The following is a 19,838-nucleotide window of genomic DNA, read 5'->3' on the forward strand; positions in this document are numbered from 1 at the left end:
TAGTGAACTAACTGGAAATTATTTTCTCCAACACTTTTTGTATTAAGAGTTGCCACCTGGAAATGAAATCTAGTGATAGTTGCATATCAATTGTATATTTTTCAAGTTCTAGTTCCCTCTAGTTTTACAGAAGGCATCTGATATGATGACAGTAATTTTATTACCTACCGCTCCATTTTTTTAATGACAATCTAGTGACTTATTTCAATATCTAAAAGGTTAGTCTTTTAAACTTCTATCAGAGCTGCTTAAGCGATTCCCCTATAAAGTCACTTGGATTTGCCTTTAAATCTCAGTAGTAATTCCTTAATCTCACATCTGATATTCTATCATTTCTAGACCAGTAAGACTTTAACATATCTTCATTATTAGACAAATTAAAACTTTTATTCTTTTTTTTCCTGAAATTTCAGTTACATTTTCTATGTAGTCACTCTGACCTGCTAATGTAATTATAACTGTTCTTTCCTCTCTTTTGAGGCTTAAATACAGAAAAGGTAGAAACGTAAGCATAAGCAGACAGTGAAATTGCCATTATTTGGACTGAGGGAGTTCAAACCCAAGGAATGTTTTATGAACTACCTAAACACTGATAAAGGAGCAAAAGCAGTGAAACAAAAAGGCTTAATTTAATAAATAGTTGTTACCACTCAGAAGTACCCATTTCCACATCTTCTGATATACTTTTAGAATTTAAATAACAAAAATTGCCTAACAACTGTCTTAACAATACCATGACAGAAATAGCAAAGTGTTGCTAACTGAAAGCAACATGTGAATTCTCCACAATCCTGATCATTAGTTCTCGCATCAAAGGAAGGATCAGAATATGAAACAAAACAAATGAAGATGAAGGTTCCATTAAAGACCATGTTGTGCTAAGATTTTAGGATGGGAAGAAAGACTCTGAAATCAGATGAGTACAGTTTGAATCTACTTAATGTCTTTAGATCTTGTGGTCCTTCTTATCAACGTACCTGTATCTGATTTTGTAATGGATCTATTAAGCACTGTAGCTACTTTAGAAGAAATATATATGCTGAGTTGGGGACAAGTTTTTTGGATGAATTACACTTTGGAAACCTAGATTTCAGTGCTAGCTAATTCCAGTTCAGAACACTTCAATAAATTTGCGCCATGACTTCACAAATAACACCAATTTAATACAAGAGAGAAGCTAATTTAACTATAAACAATAGAATTAAAAAAAAATTAAAAAGGTGTGGGTTTCTTTGTGTGTGTGTGTGGTTTTTTTTTTCTTTTTTCTTTTTAATTCTTAATCATCTGCAGTACTACAGCTTTGAGAATATTAGCATCTTGCTATGTAAAAAGGGATAAAAATCTTGAGGCGCTTATTCCACTGGCAAATTATGCTTGGGGATTTCAATATGAATGACTATGTTTACAATCTTTCAGCAGAGTGCTCACTGTTTACTCTGGAATTAATCCAGGTCTATAAAACTAGTGATACATCAACATAACAGATGTACTTAAGCAACTACGCATAGTAAGGTGATTCACTTTAGTATCAAAACTCAGCAATCCATTTGAATTTGATTTCTTCGACAATCCTAGTCTGTAAACCATCAGCACCAACAGTATAATTATTGTTAGAGGAGCAAACAATCTCTAGTCCCTTCTAGACTTCATAATTTCATTAATTTTCTTTCAAAATTATCTAGACTGATAAAGGTATTAGAGTTTGAGTGTAATATCCCAGTTATTGGCACAAGACTACTAATTCTTCACTATGATACCAGTGTGTTGACAAATTTAACTTGTGCTGATCTCACTTAACAAAATGCTGAAATGGGAATGCAGTGAGATCTTTATCTTCAGGTCACAAAGCCAAGATGAAAATGATGGAGCCTAAAGCAATGCTACTGACTGCTCTCAAAAGAGGAAAAAAAGAAATATAGGCTTTGCTGTAAACATTTTAATTTATATTGTAAATGTAAACATTTTCCTGCAAATACATCATTTTCATTAGTTTCTACTTTCCAAATCAATGGAAGACTTTCTGGTTACTTGCAAGTAGATATTTAGGTTGAAAACTTTGGAAACACGTCTGCATCCTTTATGCTCTTCCATTTGACTCTGTCAGAACCCTTACAGAAAACAGGTCATGAACAGCCATGTTAAAAAAAAAAGAAAAAAACAACAACTACAAAAAAACCCTACTACTTTTCATTCCTTTTTTTTTTTTTTTTACAGTTTCCATTGTGAAACTTTTATAATGTTAACGAGAAATTCTTTCTTCAAAGTTCATAATGTTACTGAACTGATAGTAGAAAATATGATAGGCTTGGGAAGAGTATGTTTGAAAGAGTTCACTGAAGTGCTTACACCTATTCTTCAGTTTGAAGGATTGGCCATTTTGATCTTCTGCCCTAAGTCAGCAAAAACGTGGACTTTTCCAGTATATGTAAATTTACAGGCCTGGTATGGAAACAGGATTCTGCTTACAGGTCTGTAACATCACACACACGTTGTCTTGTCTATGTTCATACTCAAAAGACACTTCGAGTTTCATTGTGTGGAAAAACAAAGCACTAGATGAAAGCAAGTCTCCCGCAAAACATACAGTACGGTTTGAGAGCTCACAAGCCATTACACTGATTTAACTAAAGGTAAAGAACGAAGCTAAACGTTAAGTGTGATAAAACCTGAGGATACTTAAACCTGTAATGCTAATATATGAATTTTGGAGAGATAACTATTTGTATTAAATTACCAAACTATGTTGTTACACTAAGTACAATATTCCTGAAATGCCATTACAAAGCCAGCTGGAAATCTCGACTTTTCATCCATATTGTTATTTATATACATATTTACTGCTGCCACCTGCTTGTAACTTGGCTCATATCATGAAGCAGTACAGTTCCCTTGTTTCATTATACTTTGACATTTCACTATAACTACACAGCCACCCATTTCTCAGTTTCCAATTGCTCTGCAGCCGCTCCTGAATTATATTGGCTTAGTAATAGAATAAAGATCTTTCTCCATGGTAGTACTAGGCTCTTTTTTTTTCGTACCCAGATGGTACAAATCACTGCTGGCACATATAACAATTATAGCACAGCTTCTGCTGCTTAAATGAACTCCCATAAACCCCACAGAGTTAGATTAGATTAGGGAATTGGGAGGTGAGGAGGAGGTCTGGCCAGTGGTCTCATCTGAAACAGATATGTATTTGCTACTGCCTGTGTATGGCTGTGATGGAGTATGTAGCATGTTCAGTGAGTTTCTTCTAAAAAAGAAATGAAAACAAGCAAATAAAGTAAAAAAAGAAAAAAAAGCTTATTTCAAAATCAATACCATAACATACACTTTTATACATTGTTATATATTTACTTACTCTATATAACCTAGTTGAATACCTCATAACGTTTCATAAAACAGACATATTCCAAGGAAAGAGCAGTCTCCCAAAAGACAATAACAAGGAAACTTGGATCAGTTACTCAGGTTTACTTATGTTCTTACTCCACCCACGTTATCAAGTGAATCAATCAGTTTTTTGACATTTCTGAAAGAGACTGGTAGCCATTATCCCGACCCCCAGACATTTAGAAATACATATAAATTGCTAATGAGTAGAAATGCCAATAACTGAGCATTGCATAATGAGATTAACTGAAGAGGTCTGGTGAGAACACTGAGCTAAGCTGGTCTGGAGGTAGTAAAAACTCACTCTGGGTCAGCCTACCTAATACATGAACATTTCTGTGTTGTTAGTCCAAGAACATGTCATGAGCCATTTTACATCTTTCAAAGGAAAACTATAACATGAAAACCCTTACGTGTGAAAAAAAAATAAATAAATCACTTATCACTTCACCAGAGTTACACTGTTTTAAATTCAATAAAAGATACAATCTAGCATGCATACACACAGACATTTATGTAAAAACCTCCAGGCATTCAGAATGTAAAAGACACTCATGTTGAGAGAAAAAATACATGAAAGAAGAATAAAATATATTAAAATTTATTGTGAAAGTTTGTACATTTGGTATTAATGTAAGTCATACAAACACATCTGTGTTCTTTTAAGAAAGAACCTGATATACTATTTTCTCAACTCCATCCCTCTTAGAAGTGCAGAGTATTTCTGCATACATGGAAGGTTAACAAGTACAGACTTACTGCAGAAAGGAGAAAAGGAGGAAATGTACTGTCACTGTTCCAGTTCCCAACTTACAATGACAATACTTAGTTTCTCCTTGCTGCTGATTGAAGCGGCCGGACCGAAGAGAACAGAAGGTTTGTCAAAAAGCCAAAACTAAATGGATTAAATGTTTACTGTGCAAAACCATCATTTCATACTGCACCTCTAAATCAAATACGCTATGTTAACTTACAGAAACCTGTCATTTTTATTGTAAAAATAGTTTAGGAACAGACTAAAATAACTTGAACTCCATGCAAACCACTGATTTCTCCTGATGTTTTGAGAACATTATCCTAAGACAGAATGGGAAGAAGGAAAGAGTATTCATATCTTGGGAAAAGAAAGCAGAAAATTTGAACAATCTTCTAGCCATAAACCTCATTTCAATTTCAGTTGGGAATGAGAAAACCCATCCTCATTCAGCCTCAAAATAAAGGCCAGGTTCTCAAAAATAAAATAAATATCTTAAAAAAAATCAAACACAAACAGCTTAGTTTCTGTTTAGAACTTGGGAAAGAAAACTTGTAGGGATTTGTTTTTTTATATTATTTATAATAGTTATCATTTTTTTAATATGTGCATTTTTAAGGACGATGCAAGGATTTCTTTATGCTGAAAGCAAAAAGGTACACACTGTTTCACTAGTGACAAAAGCTTCAAATACATCCTTACTGATAAAATTCCAGAATCTGGAATGAAAATACCCTAATACCCATTCATAAAATTTAACCACACAGATCTCTTCGGAAAAACACACTTTGTAATCATCTACCCCAGTAAGGGAGCAGACTCGTCTCTCTGATACACTCCAATACACTACTTAACTGAAAGCAATGGAAACCTATCCAAGACTGCACATAAATCTCCCATATGAACTTAAGAACACTGTAACTGGAACAAGCAGCCCACTGAAGATGCTTTCTTTGATCATTCCCTCCAAAAGTAGATCTAACCTGAATAAGATTCCTCTCCTACTCCAAGGTATGGTTATCTGACATTATGCTGCAAGTATAAGACAAGGGCTCAAAGGATACTTGGGGAACAACTTAAGAAGTTAATTTATCTACAAAATACCAATTTCCAAATAAATTTAGTTTTTCTTGCAGCTTCTGAAAAGCACATGCATAAAGGAAGCCTGCAAACTACCAGATTTTAAACTGAAGCAAATTTTCCAACTGTAGTTGCAATGTCAAAAGCTGATGTGAAATTCTGTAGAAGCAGCTCAGGAGGCACGTGAATGAGGAGGAAAACACTCTACTGCATACAATAAATACTGCTGAACATGCATTTTGGTAGACTCCTAAGCAACCAGGAAAACATTGGTGGGTGAGTCAAACATAAGAAAGACTTCTGTTGATAGCTCATGTTAACAATAGACTTATTTGAAACACCAAAAAGAATCTATCAAACTGGGAGATACTCAACAAAAAATCTCCTTGCTTTATGAAGCTAAAAAACTGCTAACAAAACACCAAAAGAAGTAGTTCACATAATGAAAATTAAAATTTATGTAGCAATAGAAATCTTATAGAGGAATCAAATGATAGCCGATTAAAGTCATTTTTTATGTGTCTTAGAACGATGCAAAATTGGCCATGGTGTGCTTTACCATCAGCGTCCAGTCGCAGTCTGTTTCAGTAAATTTCTACACCTAGCTGCAAACGACACAATTCAATAATCAACTCAATAACTTACAATGATTTTAATAACTCACAATGATAACTTTAAAAATTTATGATGATTTTAATGTAATTTTTTGAAAACATCATACATTGGCCACCAAGTCTTGCTCCTGACAAACCAGGTCTTTCCTTGACACATATGCTACTTGATTTATTCATGTTTGTCGGTACAACAAACACGTGGCATGTCTTCTATTAGCAATCAGGTCTTACAATCCCTATTGACAAGACGGACAACAATCCAGTCTCGTAAAAGATTCATGACACAACTTTGCACTCTCTACTGCTTGCTTTCTCATAAAACCAGTGCAAATCCCATCAAAAATTTAGCAGAACCCCTGCCTCATCTGTTTAGGCCTGAAGCTAGTTGCAGGGACAACTCATTAGGGACAAGCTCATTAAAACCAGCCCTGAAGCAAAAGCAGTTTGCGAGTCTCCTCATTTTTATTCACTTTCACCTAGCCATTCGAGCTTCTTCTGTTTCCCAGATACAGAGCTTCTAATGATTTTGTACAATAAGTAAGGCTGTATTTAAACTTGCGCCCTGGATTCCACAAATGCAGTTCCTTCCACGCACCAAAGCTAGCATAGTTCTCCTCATTTGTAAGGTTTGGATAGTTCTATACTGAAGGATAATATCAGAAAACCTAATGGATGCTCTTCTGATTACATGAGCAAAATGTACCTGTGCATCTACCAAACACATGCTGGAAGCCGAAGAGCGTATAGATGTGCAGAATAAAGGCTGGTAGATACACTTACCTGAGAACTCAGTTAAGTAAGACTGGATTTAGCATTTGAAAAAAATCAATCAAACAAACAACAACAACAACAACAACAAAAATCACACAGAGACTATGCCATAATAAATCGAAAAAAACTATTTTTTTTTTTGCAGGTTGTTTACCTTTCTGTCATTTGCTAAAGACTCTTTGCTTGTATTTCCTAAATAATATGCCTAAAAGTAGGCATATTTCAAAAGCTCGGCTTCAGGTGTCTACATTCAGACGAGAGAATTTGAATATCAAAGTTATTCACAGCTCTGAATATTGGTGACCACAGGCTCAGCTCATCTTAGGCTTACGTGTAACATTCACTCATGTTCTTTAGATCATCACTCAAGGTAATACAGCATCAAGATACACAGCATGTTTTAAGTTGAAAAGTAAAATACGGATTCTCTTGCCTTCTTTACTTCTGGTAGTTTTACCAGACTTATTTCAAAGATCACTATCCAAAAATGAAATTTAGTTACGATCTGTGTCACTGCCAAAGACTATTAGATCAGTCATAAACAATTTTTCTAACAGAAAGTCTATTGCCAAGAAAAGAGCAGCACCAACACAACTGCTCTGCATTTTCAAGTGTTTTTAGAAAAACTCTACACTTCATCACACCTATTAACACAGGTTTACAGCATTTATACAACATTAAATTTGCCTCATTTATTTTTACATTAATCTCTCGTGTCCCTACTAAAAATCTACCTGAAAGCTGAAAACCTACATGTCTCATAAAACTTCCTGCAGATACAGAATCTTCAAAACAACAAAAAAAAGGGATCTGTGAAGAAAACAATGAAACATATTTCAAGTGAGAACAGCAACGTTACTTTTCTCTTTTGAATCCTGATATGTCTTATCGTAAGAGAAGTTTAACAAAAGGACTGAAATTCAAATGCTTTAAGAATAACTAGCTAGACATTTAATAATGTTTGCTTCTTGTTTCTAGACTAATACAGGAAAGCCTTACCTAAGCTTTCTTCTATCTTTTCAAAGGCATCTCAGAAACAATTCAGCTTTTGCATTTACATATGAAGTGTAAGAGAACTAGAAAACAATTAGTTACGACATCAATTCATTTTTTTCTAAGATAGCTTCGGAAAACAAGTAATTTCTCTGCCTCCAAATGAATTATAAAATACAAACAAATTCAATATAGAACATTTGGAAATAACATGCAAAAATATCCATCAGGTACTATGCGTGGAAAAAACTGAAAATGCAGAGGTTTCAAATAGTTCCATCAACACAATACTGAATGTTAATATACTGATAAAACTAAAGAATATAAATTTTGATTAAGCAAAGTTACTTGTCACTAGATATGAAGTGTCTCTCTTGGTGAACTTGCTCTAATGCACAAACATGTCTACAAATATCATGATGTCTTTTCCAGAAGATATTGTTAAGTACATAAATTCTATCAGACAGAAATTTAGAATGAGTCTCTAAGAACCCAATGACTTAATTGTACTTTATTACTAACACAACCTTCCCTTATTAAAAATTCCAAACAAACAGGTGCTTCACACTAGGTCTACTTCTGAAATTGCTTTCTTTTTATTCCCAGGGATACATCAAGAGCTGGGGGAGAATTCATGCAGTATAGATCAGTCAAGCATTGACAGCACATCACACTCTGACAAGCTGCTTGGCTCTGTTTAAAGTCTAAGTTAGGCCTTGGCCCATCAAGGCCACGACTATTGAATTATTGACAGCCTCTCACTGTGGTGCAAAGGGAAAGAGTGCTATAGCCTCAGTTCGATAAAGATGAAATGGAAACCCTCTCTGAAGCTTACTTTAGCACGTTAAAGGAGTTTTAATGGTCTTGTTTAAAATTCAGTAAGAGAATATATTAGAATGATTATATTTTCACCAGCTAAACAAAAAGTTTGGGATGCTCTGGAGATTATAAATGAGAAGAAAACTCCATGAAGTACAAACAACTTCTTGGCACAGATCAAATGTTTCAAAATAATTACTAATCCTCCAGCCTTATGTATTTCACAGTTTTTGCACCACCCAATACCATTAGACTGTATGGAATCAAGCATTAACACTGATGTGGAGATTAATCACCTGAAAATACAGGTTAGCTTTCATAATAGTTACTTTCTGCAGATGCCACTGAACCTAAAAAAAAAAAAACAACAGTCAGTCCACGTTTCCAATCTAACAACTGCATTAGTCCCATACTTCTTTTCAGACCATCAGAAGTGCAATGAAGGGGTGTCAGTAAGTAACCAATTGCACAATGTCTGGTTTTCATTTGCTTGTTTGGTCTTTTAATAGAAGAGTTCTACAGAGCAAACCATCACACTTCCACAACTAGCTGATTATTAGTAACAATTCTGATCTTCTTGCATAATCTCTTTTCTTCTTCAAATTTACACCTGCCAAGCTTTACTTGTATCTTAACAGCTGATATCAGACAAGCAACAAGCAGAAAGTTCCACCTCAGGACTATAATTTTAAATACAATGAGACTCACATCAATTGTCACATGGACTTGCAGAAAATTATTCCACATGGACTTCTAAAGTGCATCCTAAAAGCTTCAAAGAATGAGTACGTTTTAAAAATAATTTAAATTGATGATTATGTTTTCGGGTTTTTTTAAGCAATTTGTCTAATGTGACCCTATACTCATTTCTCCAACATCACTTCCAATACGCTGCCTCCTGTCAAATCAACAAAGAGAGCCTAACAGCACATCTAAATTTGTGTTCATTTGCCTTCTGCAGGATTATCTTTGCCATGTCAAGCATTATAAGTAAATCAAAGATGCTTCTCAGGGGCTGTAAGAGTAGGGCTAATCTCCAGACAAATATTTAGAAGGCAGCTTAGCCTGTACTGGCTTTAATCGTTTCCAACTGATTTGACTTATTCTAATTACAGCCTTTACGATATAAAAGCCATTTTTATGTTCCTGAGGAGCAGCTTCATGGCAAATACATGGAATTTTGCTGAGTTTCTGTTCCCATGTCGATTATGGAAATGGTACTCTACAGCTTTCCTCTAATTAGAAAAACACACTGCACAGAGCATCAACAATTTTTAACATTAATAACAGAATGACAGTGTCCTTTTGTGTGTCTTTAAATAATTCCTCAAAATATGACACCACAAAGGCACTGCTTCCCACTTGGGTATCACCCTAGAAGCAATTTTCACATTTCTGCATGTTATATTTATTCAAACAAAACAGTATCTTTGAAGAAGCTGCTAATTAATTTAATGAAACAGAATAAGATAATTAAACTTCTAGATAGTTTATGGTGAGGTGCTTTCCAAGTCCATGAACTTGGAAAATTCAAACGCTCATACAGAGCGAATTAAACATATCCTTTGACAAATCAGACAGTGTGGCTATTTGTTATTTTTAGTACTTTCTTACCATGCTGTCATTTCCCATAAGGAACAGATGACTGAGATAATACAATTTTCCTTTGCATCAATTCACTGACTTTTCTTGACGTCTAATGGAAATCTAACTGTATTTCACAAATACCGTGGACAATAGAAATTGAGGTAGAGGAGTCACAGAACATGTAGCTTACGTCCATTCCAATGTCAATACATTGCTAAATAATGTTTCTCGTGAACAGAAAAGGCCTTTTCATTAAGTGACAAGCAGATCCTATAAAAAGTATGTATGGCACTACATAAAAGCATGGAGGTATAGCCATTTGGCTCGTTGGGCCACACTGAGCTAAGATCAATTTTCTAGGGCTGCACGTATGAAGGATGCACTGAAAATAATGCCTCCAAGTTATTTCCATGGAAACTACAACCAATACAGTGAGCACAATAACGCTATTTGATAGAGCAAATCTTCAGCTACAAAATGCTCTTTTTCAACACAGGCAGCACCACTAGCTGTGCTTTTTCACCAGTGATGAACGAGAGCCTGCATGCACTACTTGTAAAAGGCTGCACCAGCAGAGTTGACCCACTGTTGCTGTCACCATTGCTGAAATACACCACCTGCTGCCTCACTGTGCTCACAACCAATGTTTCACCTCTATAAACTTAGGTCAATTTTTCCCCCAGGAGGAATTTGGTGACGTATCCTTGCTTCACCCCAAGTTCCAAGGCAGACACCATTTTGTCATTCACCCCTCTGCTGCAATTTGTTGCAACAAAATATAACAGGATATTAGAAGGAAAGTTCAGCCTCCACTGCTATCCCACCAACATCTGCCTCTGACGTTATGGGCCAAGATCATAAAAGTGGAGACACTACTTTCAAAGCAGTCCCCATAAACTTTATAGTATGTCCGATGTATATAAATAACTTGTTTTAATTTCTAACATTTTTTCTATTGTTTTAACTTTTTCTTTATTAAAACACACAAAAAAGACCAACAACAGCTTAAAACTAGTGGGACGTGACCTTGCTGCTGTAAAACTAGAGCATTAGGCTGGTTTGATGGCAGCAGCTGCAATTTGCAATGAGCTCTCTCTCAAGATGTTCATCAGAGAATTTTGATGAAATTTTGCTTTTCCTATGCTTGAAAACAGTTGTTCACAAACGCACCTACTGCCAAAAGCAATGACATGAGTAAAGTGTGACTGTGAAGTGAGGGATATTTCTCTCTGGTGAGAGAGGGCTTACAGAAGTCTGGTAAAGAAATGTGATCGCATTTTTACTTGCAACTCTATACAACCCATTTGAAAATTTACAGGTCTCGCATTTCATTGACTTTTTTATTTTTATTTATTTATTTTTGCATTCTTGAAACCTGTTCTTAAAAAATTCCTTTATCAAAACAGAAAGCACAGCTGCTTATTTTTTGCTATTCACAGGACTGTCCTTAGCAAGTGCATAACAGTGTATGCCAGAACTTGAGTTAGCACTGCACTGCACCCTCCCAGTGCCCTGGTTTCAGGGCAGATGGGGTTAATAGTGCACGAGCGTGTGGTTTGTGGTGAGTGATGGTTGTAGGCCTGGTCTGCGCTATGAGCTGGGCCCAAAGGCCAGACATGTCTTAAATAAAGCATATAATAACATGCAGAATTTTGGCTGTGACTCCACAATAACAGCTCTAAACAAAATAGTTACCTCTCTCTCTGAGTGTAGAAAAAAATCAGTGTTTATACCTTGACACAGTAACAAATAGAAGATTAAAGCATTAATAGTGTGATTATTATTTCACATAAAGAAAAAAAAAATATTTTGGGAGTCCAAACAGAAAGAAAAGACAATTCTTACATTTCTGCCTCAGATGTATATGCTGACAAAACCACACATGCTGCCTTACACCTTGTCTGGACAAACTAAGATGCTAGTGTACTAGGCAGAACAGAATCCTGTAAGGTGTTTAAGAGCATGAGCCTTCAACGTCTCCATGAAATAGTAGGCAGCACACAACTATGGGGATCTCTGTAATGATAATGTCAGCAGACTCCTTTCATTTATCTGAAAAGGCTAAATCTATTGAAGTACTCCTTTTAGTTGACAGGAAAAAAGAGTTTATATGTCCCCATTTGATAAAACGGGGAACTTTAATTACTCAGCCATTAATACGATCTCCTTTTGCTTACTGTTACTGCAGGGGCATAACCGTAATTATGGATAACAGGAATGTGGGCCTGCCAACAGTTGCTAGCAGAGGTCTTCAATATGGGACACAACATCCATTCCACAGGAACACTAGCATGGGAGGACTGACAACATCTTCTCAGTGGCCAATGAAAGTTGAGCAGGTGTTGGAATGCTGCAAAACCATTTTAGCTGCATCAAAGATAAACACCTAACAAAATGCACTGATTCACCATTTCAGATGCTCACTATATGGAGAAAATTGATATGAAAAGAAATTGCAGACTACTTAAGAAAAAGTGAATTGTAAAGCAGTAATGCATGCTGGTATATATGCTCATATAAAAATATACATGTAAAATAGCTCCACGTGTACTCTAGATTAAAAAAGAGGAAGACTTCATCAGCTACGATTCTGTATTTTTTGGAGATCCTGTGCAGAGACAGGAGTTGAACTCAATGATCCTCATGGGTGCTTTCCAACTTGGGCTATTCTTATGATTGATATCAGTACTATTCTACCCAGTGACCATGAACCATCCTTCTGGCAAAGGACACAGGGTGGCAAATTGTCAGTGCCCCAAGACTAAAATGAAAGAGGTAGCGCACAACAGAAGAGAAAAGCAGGAAGATAACAGAATTGTGTGTGCAAAAAGTTTAAATGCATTACTACCATGGAAACTATAACAGTTTGTTTTCCTTTTCTTTGTTTTTGTAAAAAGTAAGCCTGTACTACTAATAATTCTTTGATGTGGTTTAAGATTTCAAATACACTACTTAGTAACTCTTGGCTTTAGGTGTAAGCTGTCAATCCCTTTTGTCCATAAGAAAATCGAATATAACATTGGGGAAAAACCCGGAAAGAAAGCAAGGCTGTAAGATATTCCCCCAAATAACTTTCCAGGCTTCTACCTTGTCAAACCCAGAGGCCTCCTGAGTCAGATGCACATTCTGTGCATTTAGTAACCCACATTAGTTTTATCCTCCACCAATGTGAGTTTTGCACTGTTAGAAATGGCAACAGCACCATAGTGAACCAGCAAGGAGCAGAACACTGTCTTTAGTGTTTCTGAAGTGGACACAGTTTTTGCGTTTTATTTGAAGAATAAGACAGCTGATGGAGCAAATACAAGCTACTGCATGCACTGGCACAGAAAAGGAATAAGTTATATTAAGCTTCAGATACATCAGCTGACCAACACTGAGTTTAGAAAAGAGACGATCTCCAGGGATGAGGAAAACACCCACAGGAGATTTTATTAGCGCCTCAGGAGGGAGTGTATTAGGAATACTTTAAATGGATTTCTTGAGATCATCATGGCTTTCAGAGGCCAAGACTCCCTTCACTAATACGCAGGGTAGATTTTTTTTTCCTGATCTGTACATCCTCACTGTATTGTCCATTTGTAGTGTCTGTAAGTACTGCATTTTCTTTTTTCTTTAAGCATTCATGCCTAGTGTTAAAAGCATTCAGTAACAGAACACTAAGACATTCACCCAAATGAATTTCAGGATTTGGTTCAGTGAACATCTATTCAGTACAAGGCAAGACTTCCTTATGCATTTGCAGTGCCACCTCATTTCCCCTTGAAGATGGGTGAGGTATGGTTTCATATTTTCCCACTCTCCCAAGAGAGCAGCTATGCAAGAGAGTAATGAGAGGTGCAAAAGAAGATTCAGTTGACCTTCAGCAAACCAAAGCATCTCTAGCACCATTTTTTATGATCTGCTCAAAAGAATAGTAATTGTCTAGAATTTGATTATAAATTTCCATAATGTCAAAGTATCAGCCTCGGTTAGTCAGCGCCATATCATTTTTTGATTCATTAAGTCTGTTGCTCCTCCCCACCTCTAAAATTGCCGCAATACAAACTTCAGAGACCTGGCTTTGCTGAGGTACAGCCTGGGCCTCAATGTCAGAATTGCTCTTTGCGCTGGCACTTGTAAAAGCCTTTTTATCAGAAATGAGACTCTAAAGGGACCTGGCACTCAATTCCAAAAAGATGTTCTAAGGCCTTGAGGGGAAAAAAAAAAAAATCCACAAGTAAAAAAGGTCAGTGTTTCATTTTCCTTATCTGTATTTAATCATGATACTTCAGAATGAAGCCGAAGTGTATAAAATTTTACACTTAGTACCGAACTCAATTTTCTCATACAATAATTACTGAAGTAGGTTTCTTTTCCTTCCTTACTCATTTCCACATTTTTATCTGAAAATCACAGATGAGGCAAATAGGACATCCCAATGCTATTTAAGCAGTCAATGCGAAGCAAGAAACTGCACTCTGAAGGAACCATATCATCAATGTGCTAACAGATGACTCACTAAGAGACATGTAAAAGAAACTGCATGCCAGTACCATATATCTCAGGAACTTGGAGTGCCTGCAACCATAAATAGAGCTGTGCTTCAATCATGATTCGTCTGGTTTTGGACATGCTCTAAGGCAAGTTCATGCTGAAACACACTGCATGGTCTTTGCCCTTTTCTTCTTAATCACATTGGGTTTCCTTTCCAAAGATGGCAGGAGAGGACACTGTCTGCTCCCAGTTTTAATCCTGACACAGGCTCTGGATGTAACCTAACAGTACTTGGAACTGGAACTCACCCACAGGTGCCACAATCTAAATTTGCATGGCCCAACAGAAATGCTGCGCTCCACTATGCTAGGTAGGGCACAAGAAAAATTGAGAATGAAAGAATAAAACTATACAACATATAGCTTTAGAATCCATCCCTGACTAAACTACAGTAAGCTGTTAACATCAGGAATTCTAAATGCATTCAGATTTCAGATTTAACCGAAGTCATTAACAATTCTGTAACTTCAAAGGCAGTGATTTGGTACATTTCTGTACACCTGCTTATATTAGATATGCTAAAACATGGAATCATTAACATGCTCTGGAAATCTACCTTTATCATTGTAAAAACGAGCCCCAAGAACAAAAACAAGATAAAGAAATTACAATGAAAAACAGAGATTGATAGGTTAACCTTGAAATAGTCACAAATGCCACCTCTTCTACACCTTATGCTTCAACTCAGTTAGAAGACATGCTTGTTAGCTGCCACCTTTGTGTTTCTGCACTTGAACCAGTTTTTAACGTGATGGAAACCTTTGTTACGTTCCCAGTAACATAAACATATGTTTAACATTTAGCTCACTGGTGGAGTCCACAAAGTCAAGAAATTGTATTTGAAACATTACACATATGCATTGTACTCAATACATGCTGTGAATCTTACAGTCACTGACATCAAAAAACAAACCCAAATCAACCTACTCTTGGACACTGAGACTGGATGTCACTAAAGAGGTCAGCAGGGTAGATCTCAAGTTTAGATTTCATGACTAAGATTGAGCATTGTGCCAATAAAACGTCAACTAAATAAAAGCCAACTAATCCCTGACATGTTTTACAAGTGGTCAAAAATCTGAACATATTTTGCAAATTTTAACTCAGGCCCATCATGCAATTACTCATTGAAACTGTTACTTTAATCAAGTTCATATATCATTATCACTCTTCACCGGTGCTGTTCGCATTTAAGTGTATTATATTATCACTTACAAGGAATTACATCAGTTACCTGTCACCAGTAATGCAATTAAAATAACACACAGGGAAAGTGGGGCCTACTTGCTTATTGACGAAGGGTGAAAATTCTCAGTCAGGTTAATCAGGGTTACACTCACGGGCTGATAAAAGATGTTTGTTCCATTATGTTGCTTTCAACTTGGAGTATTCTACTATGCTTTTTGCTTTCCATTTTTTTGCTCACTGCAATGTTTTAAAAGGAACACCAAATAACACTAAAATAGTGCTGGAAGCTGAACACTGTTATTAGATAAAAGTGGCTCTAATGCATTAGGAGGTGTTGAGTTAATAGGAAAAGAGCTTTGATTCACTAGCCCCTGTCTAACATGCTACTACAACAGAAGTAAAAAGGCAGTAGGCAACTCCCCTCTAATCACCTCCTGTTAGCTGCAACTATAGGCAAATTGCTAGTGAGGATTAAGTGGGGAGACTATCACAGGATCAGTGTCAAGCAGAAAAAAGACTCAATTTGTGAGCAATCATGACTCCCTAATCACTTCCCTAAGAGCTTTAGGAATTACTAACAGTCGTCTTTAGAACTGTGGGCACATCATAAATACCGACCTAAAGAAATCAGGAGGCTTTTTTTTTTTTTAACCAAGAGATATGATTGTGACGATAGAAGATAAAACAGTTGAGTACATAAATAATAAAGCATCTGAAGGCTGAAAAAATAAATAATTCATGCTCACCAATGCTGTACATTCTCGAGATTACTAAGATTTAGATATATGTGTGTCAACACTGTGAATTCAAACCGAGATAAGCTAAGACTTGCATGGTTTGGAGGTTGACTTACAGACAAATCTGTCACTTGTACAATAAGTTTAAAATGCCCATACTAGAGCAATGCTGTTCCACACGAGCAGTGGGAGAGATCCCACTGATCATGTATTTCCAGGCAGTTGCCACAGATTAATTCCCTGTCAGTTACTTTATTCCCTATTACTTTTACACACTGACTTTCCTCCAGAAAGCACAACAGTGTTTGTAAATGTTTTCTTTTTTTCTCTTTTAAAATAATGAATAAAAATAACAAAATGAAAAATGCAAACACCTATTTAATTAAAAAAAAAATCTTACTGATATTGATATTGGCTTGAAGTTTGTATGTAACATAACATTACACTGGATTACAAAATTCAATAAAGACCACAAGCACTAGTTTCAGTACTAGTGCTTTTTTACTAGTACTAGTTCAACAGATCTGTAAGTGCTGGTGTGAAGATTCAGCATGCACAATAAATCAATTTTTTTTAATCATTTTAGAGATAAGATTTGACTCCTTTATATGACTCCTTTGTAGTCAAGAGTTTTCACTGACTCAATTACTTAGGCACAACTATACTTCCCATTATTTATTTTATAGTATTTAATTTCCTGGTGACAAAAAAAAAAAAAATATATATATATACATATATATATATATAATATTCATCCATTAACAAAAAAAGACTTTTAGCATAAAGTACTTTTCAAAACTGCTATTACAAAAGGTAATAGTCAAAGCATTAGTTGACAGAGACGTGTCAGGCTATTACTCAGCAAGAACAGGTGAAAAGATGACTGTAGACGCAAAGGACAGAACAACACTGGACTCATAAAGTACCTGTTATTTTCAAGTACAAATAAGTTTCAGCAATTATGTTTTGAAATAAAAATAAAAAATAAAAAAAAAGCATTACCATCAATACCAATTTAAGAATAAACCATAACAGCATTTTTGGAATGTACATTGTAGTGCTGACGTATATCAAAATTTGGTATCACTAATATTAATATAGAGAAAAGGAATGAAAAGAAACCTTAAGTCTCAGTAATCAATCAATGACAATTTCTTCTACTACTGCACTGATGAACTTAATAAATAAGCCAAACAACAACCACTGCTTGCTTTTCTGTGCATACCAGAATTGAGCTGGAAGCAGCATCTTTGCAATAACATTGTAAACTACCTTTCAGGAGCTAATCAGGACCTTCTTCAACAAGGTAAGAATTAGCAATAAAAAATAACTGAAAATTAATAAGAATGTGCGTGACACTTAAGACCACATCATACAGAATAATATCAACGTAATACTAAAATACACTGAATTCTCTTCCTGCATTACACCAGCTTGTTTACAGCACATACTTCTTTTTCAAAAACAACTAAAAAAATGCAAGAATTTATAACGTCTTTTCTTTCACCTAAATGCTTCAAGACAGATATAAGGTGCAGACTGCCTGTACACACAATGTCTGTGTTGGTATTATATAAATGGTTTTAAATCAAAAGAGGAAAAGAAATTTAGAGGGAAGAAAAAAAAGCAATTGGAATATGTATATTAATTCAAAATAGCTAAACTGAACTCCTTGCTTCCCTATAGATTGAGAAGTCTAAATAAAAAAACATAAGTATTCCACTCTATCCCAAATTGACTACAATCATCAATGCCACTTTCTCATTGCATTCTTGTCCCTTTCACAAACAGAAGTACTAACTGTGTGTATAGATACACATACAAATATATACTTATTCATAAAAGTTAACCTTTCTGCTTTTAATATAGTAGTATGGGTATATGCTGCAATGTGTTTCAAGGCTGCAAATTCTCAGCTACTGTGCTGTGAATTAATGGCACCAAATTAATATGGCAGGAGTAAGAAATTTAAAATAAAAACATACATTGAACAGCACTGTATTGAATTCAGAAAACTAGTCAAACCTAGACATATGAAATCCAAATGGTACTCCCACTTCCTTTATATAGACTGGACACATGACCTGGTCAGCGAATCAAAAGAGAGAACCCCCTTAAGGTATCCCATGCATGTGTAAACATTATTAGCACTCATCCTATCAAACTGCTGCTTACATGTCCTCTGTAGGCATATGACTTCCCAATAAATATAATACTGATCTATTAATGGTAGTTTCTCACAATTATTCCACCAAAATCACGAAACGATAGATTTGTGATTGTAATAAAAGCTATTTGCAGCATAACGAGTCTTGTAATAGCCCTGTGTAAGGAAAAAAGAAAAAAAAGAGCACCACCAAAAAAAAAAAAGCCCACAGCTTGTCCAATTAACTATCATTAACTCCCATTTTCTATCAGTTTGCACCCTCTCTATGCAATCACGTTTTCTAAAGGGCCAATTTTAATTAGTGCACATAACAAGAAACAGTGTTTATCTGTCCATGCAGTGCAGTACTCTGTAGAACTAACAGGCAGACACTAACAAATTTCCTGCCTTCTAGGTCAGCATTAGCTGTAGTTTTAGCAGCTGTAGCTAAAGGCAACTGTACTGTAATCAAGCATCACAGGGACGTCTTTGCTTTCTCTCCTTTTTTATTTTTATTCTTGCTGCTTCTTTGCTGAATCCCCTATTTTAATATACAGACTCACCCCACTGTGAAGTAAGCCCTTGCAGGGTTGGATAGCCACGAGAATGTTAGTGGCTAGTGGTGAGCTCCATGGAGAGGAAAAAAAAAAGAAAAAGAAATAGAAAAGCTTTTAGAAAAGGCAAAGCATCGGGGGTATGCGTAAGAGAAGGGAAAAGGGATGGAAAATTAATAATCCAACAGGCAGGTTCCCTCAGTGTTATTAATCATGCTGCTTCTCACAAGCCAGAGTGGAGCTGAGATTTGCACATGGGAGGGGAGGGGAATGTACACTATTGGCCAACTAACTCATTCCTATACATCTCAGCCAATCCTTCCTTCCTTCCCCCACCCCAGCCCCCCTCCTTTTTCTTTTTTTTCTCTTTCTTCTCTTTCCTTAAGGTACAAATATATCTGAGAAGCAGTTACAAAACCCTGGAAGATGAAAAATCATGCTCCCAGGCTAGGCAACGCTTGGTCCAGTTAATGCACTATAAACTTTATTTGAGCTGACTTCTCATTTGATCCCCTTGTGACAGGGTCAGCGAACGGCAAGCAATTCCATCCCAAATCATGCCATAATCGAATTGCTGCCTATTTCCCGAACCTATAATGAAAAAGGCAACCGAAATAATGCAGGTAATGTTGGCAGCCTCCCCTTGCTGTCGTACATTATTAC

The 19,838-nt window shown here is 35.9% G+C and overlaps 1 protein-coding gene across 26 annotated transcripts in view; it reads right to left on the bottom strand.

The window, feature by feature from the left end:
• The window catches only part of RBFOX1 (RNA binding fox-1 homolog 1), a 719,068-nt gene that overhangs the window by 161,288 nt on the left and 537,942 nt on the right, over positions 1 to 19,838 (bottom strand). The window contains exon 1 of one of the 26 annotated variants that reach the window (XM_065732380.1): positions 19,185 to 19,227. The exons of the other annotated variants lie outside the window; for them this stretch is intronic. The gene's annotated coding sequence lies outside the window, so the exon portion shown is untranslated. Of the gene's footprint in view, positions 1 to 19,184; positions 19,228 to 19,838 lie in introns of those variants that run through there. 26 annotated transcript variants of the gene reach the window in all.

The sequence above is a fragment of the Cyrtonyx montezumae genome, unplaced genomic scaffold, assembly GCF_038088225.1.
Source record: "Cyrtonyx montezumae isolate F1298 unplaced genomic scaffold, pur_monq_1.0 scaffold_16, whole genome shotgun sequence".
Taxonomy (NCBI): domain Eukaryota; kingdom Metazoa; phylum Chordata; class Aves; order Galliformes; family Odontophoridae; genus Cyrtonyx; species Cyrtonyx montezumae.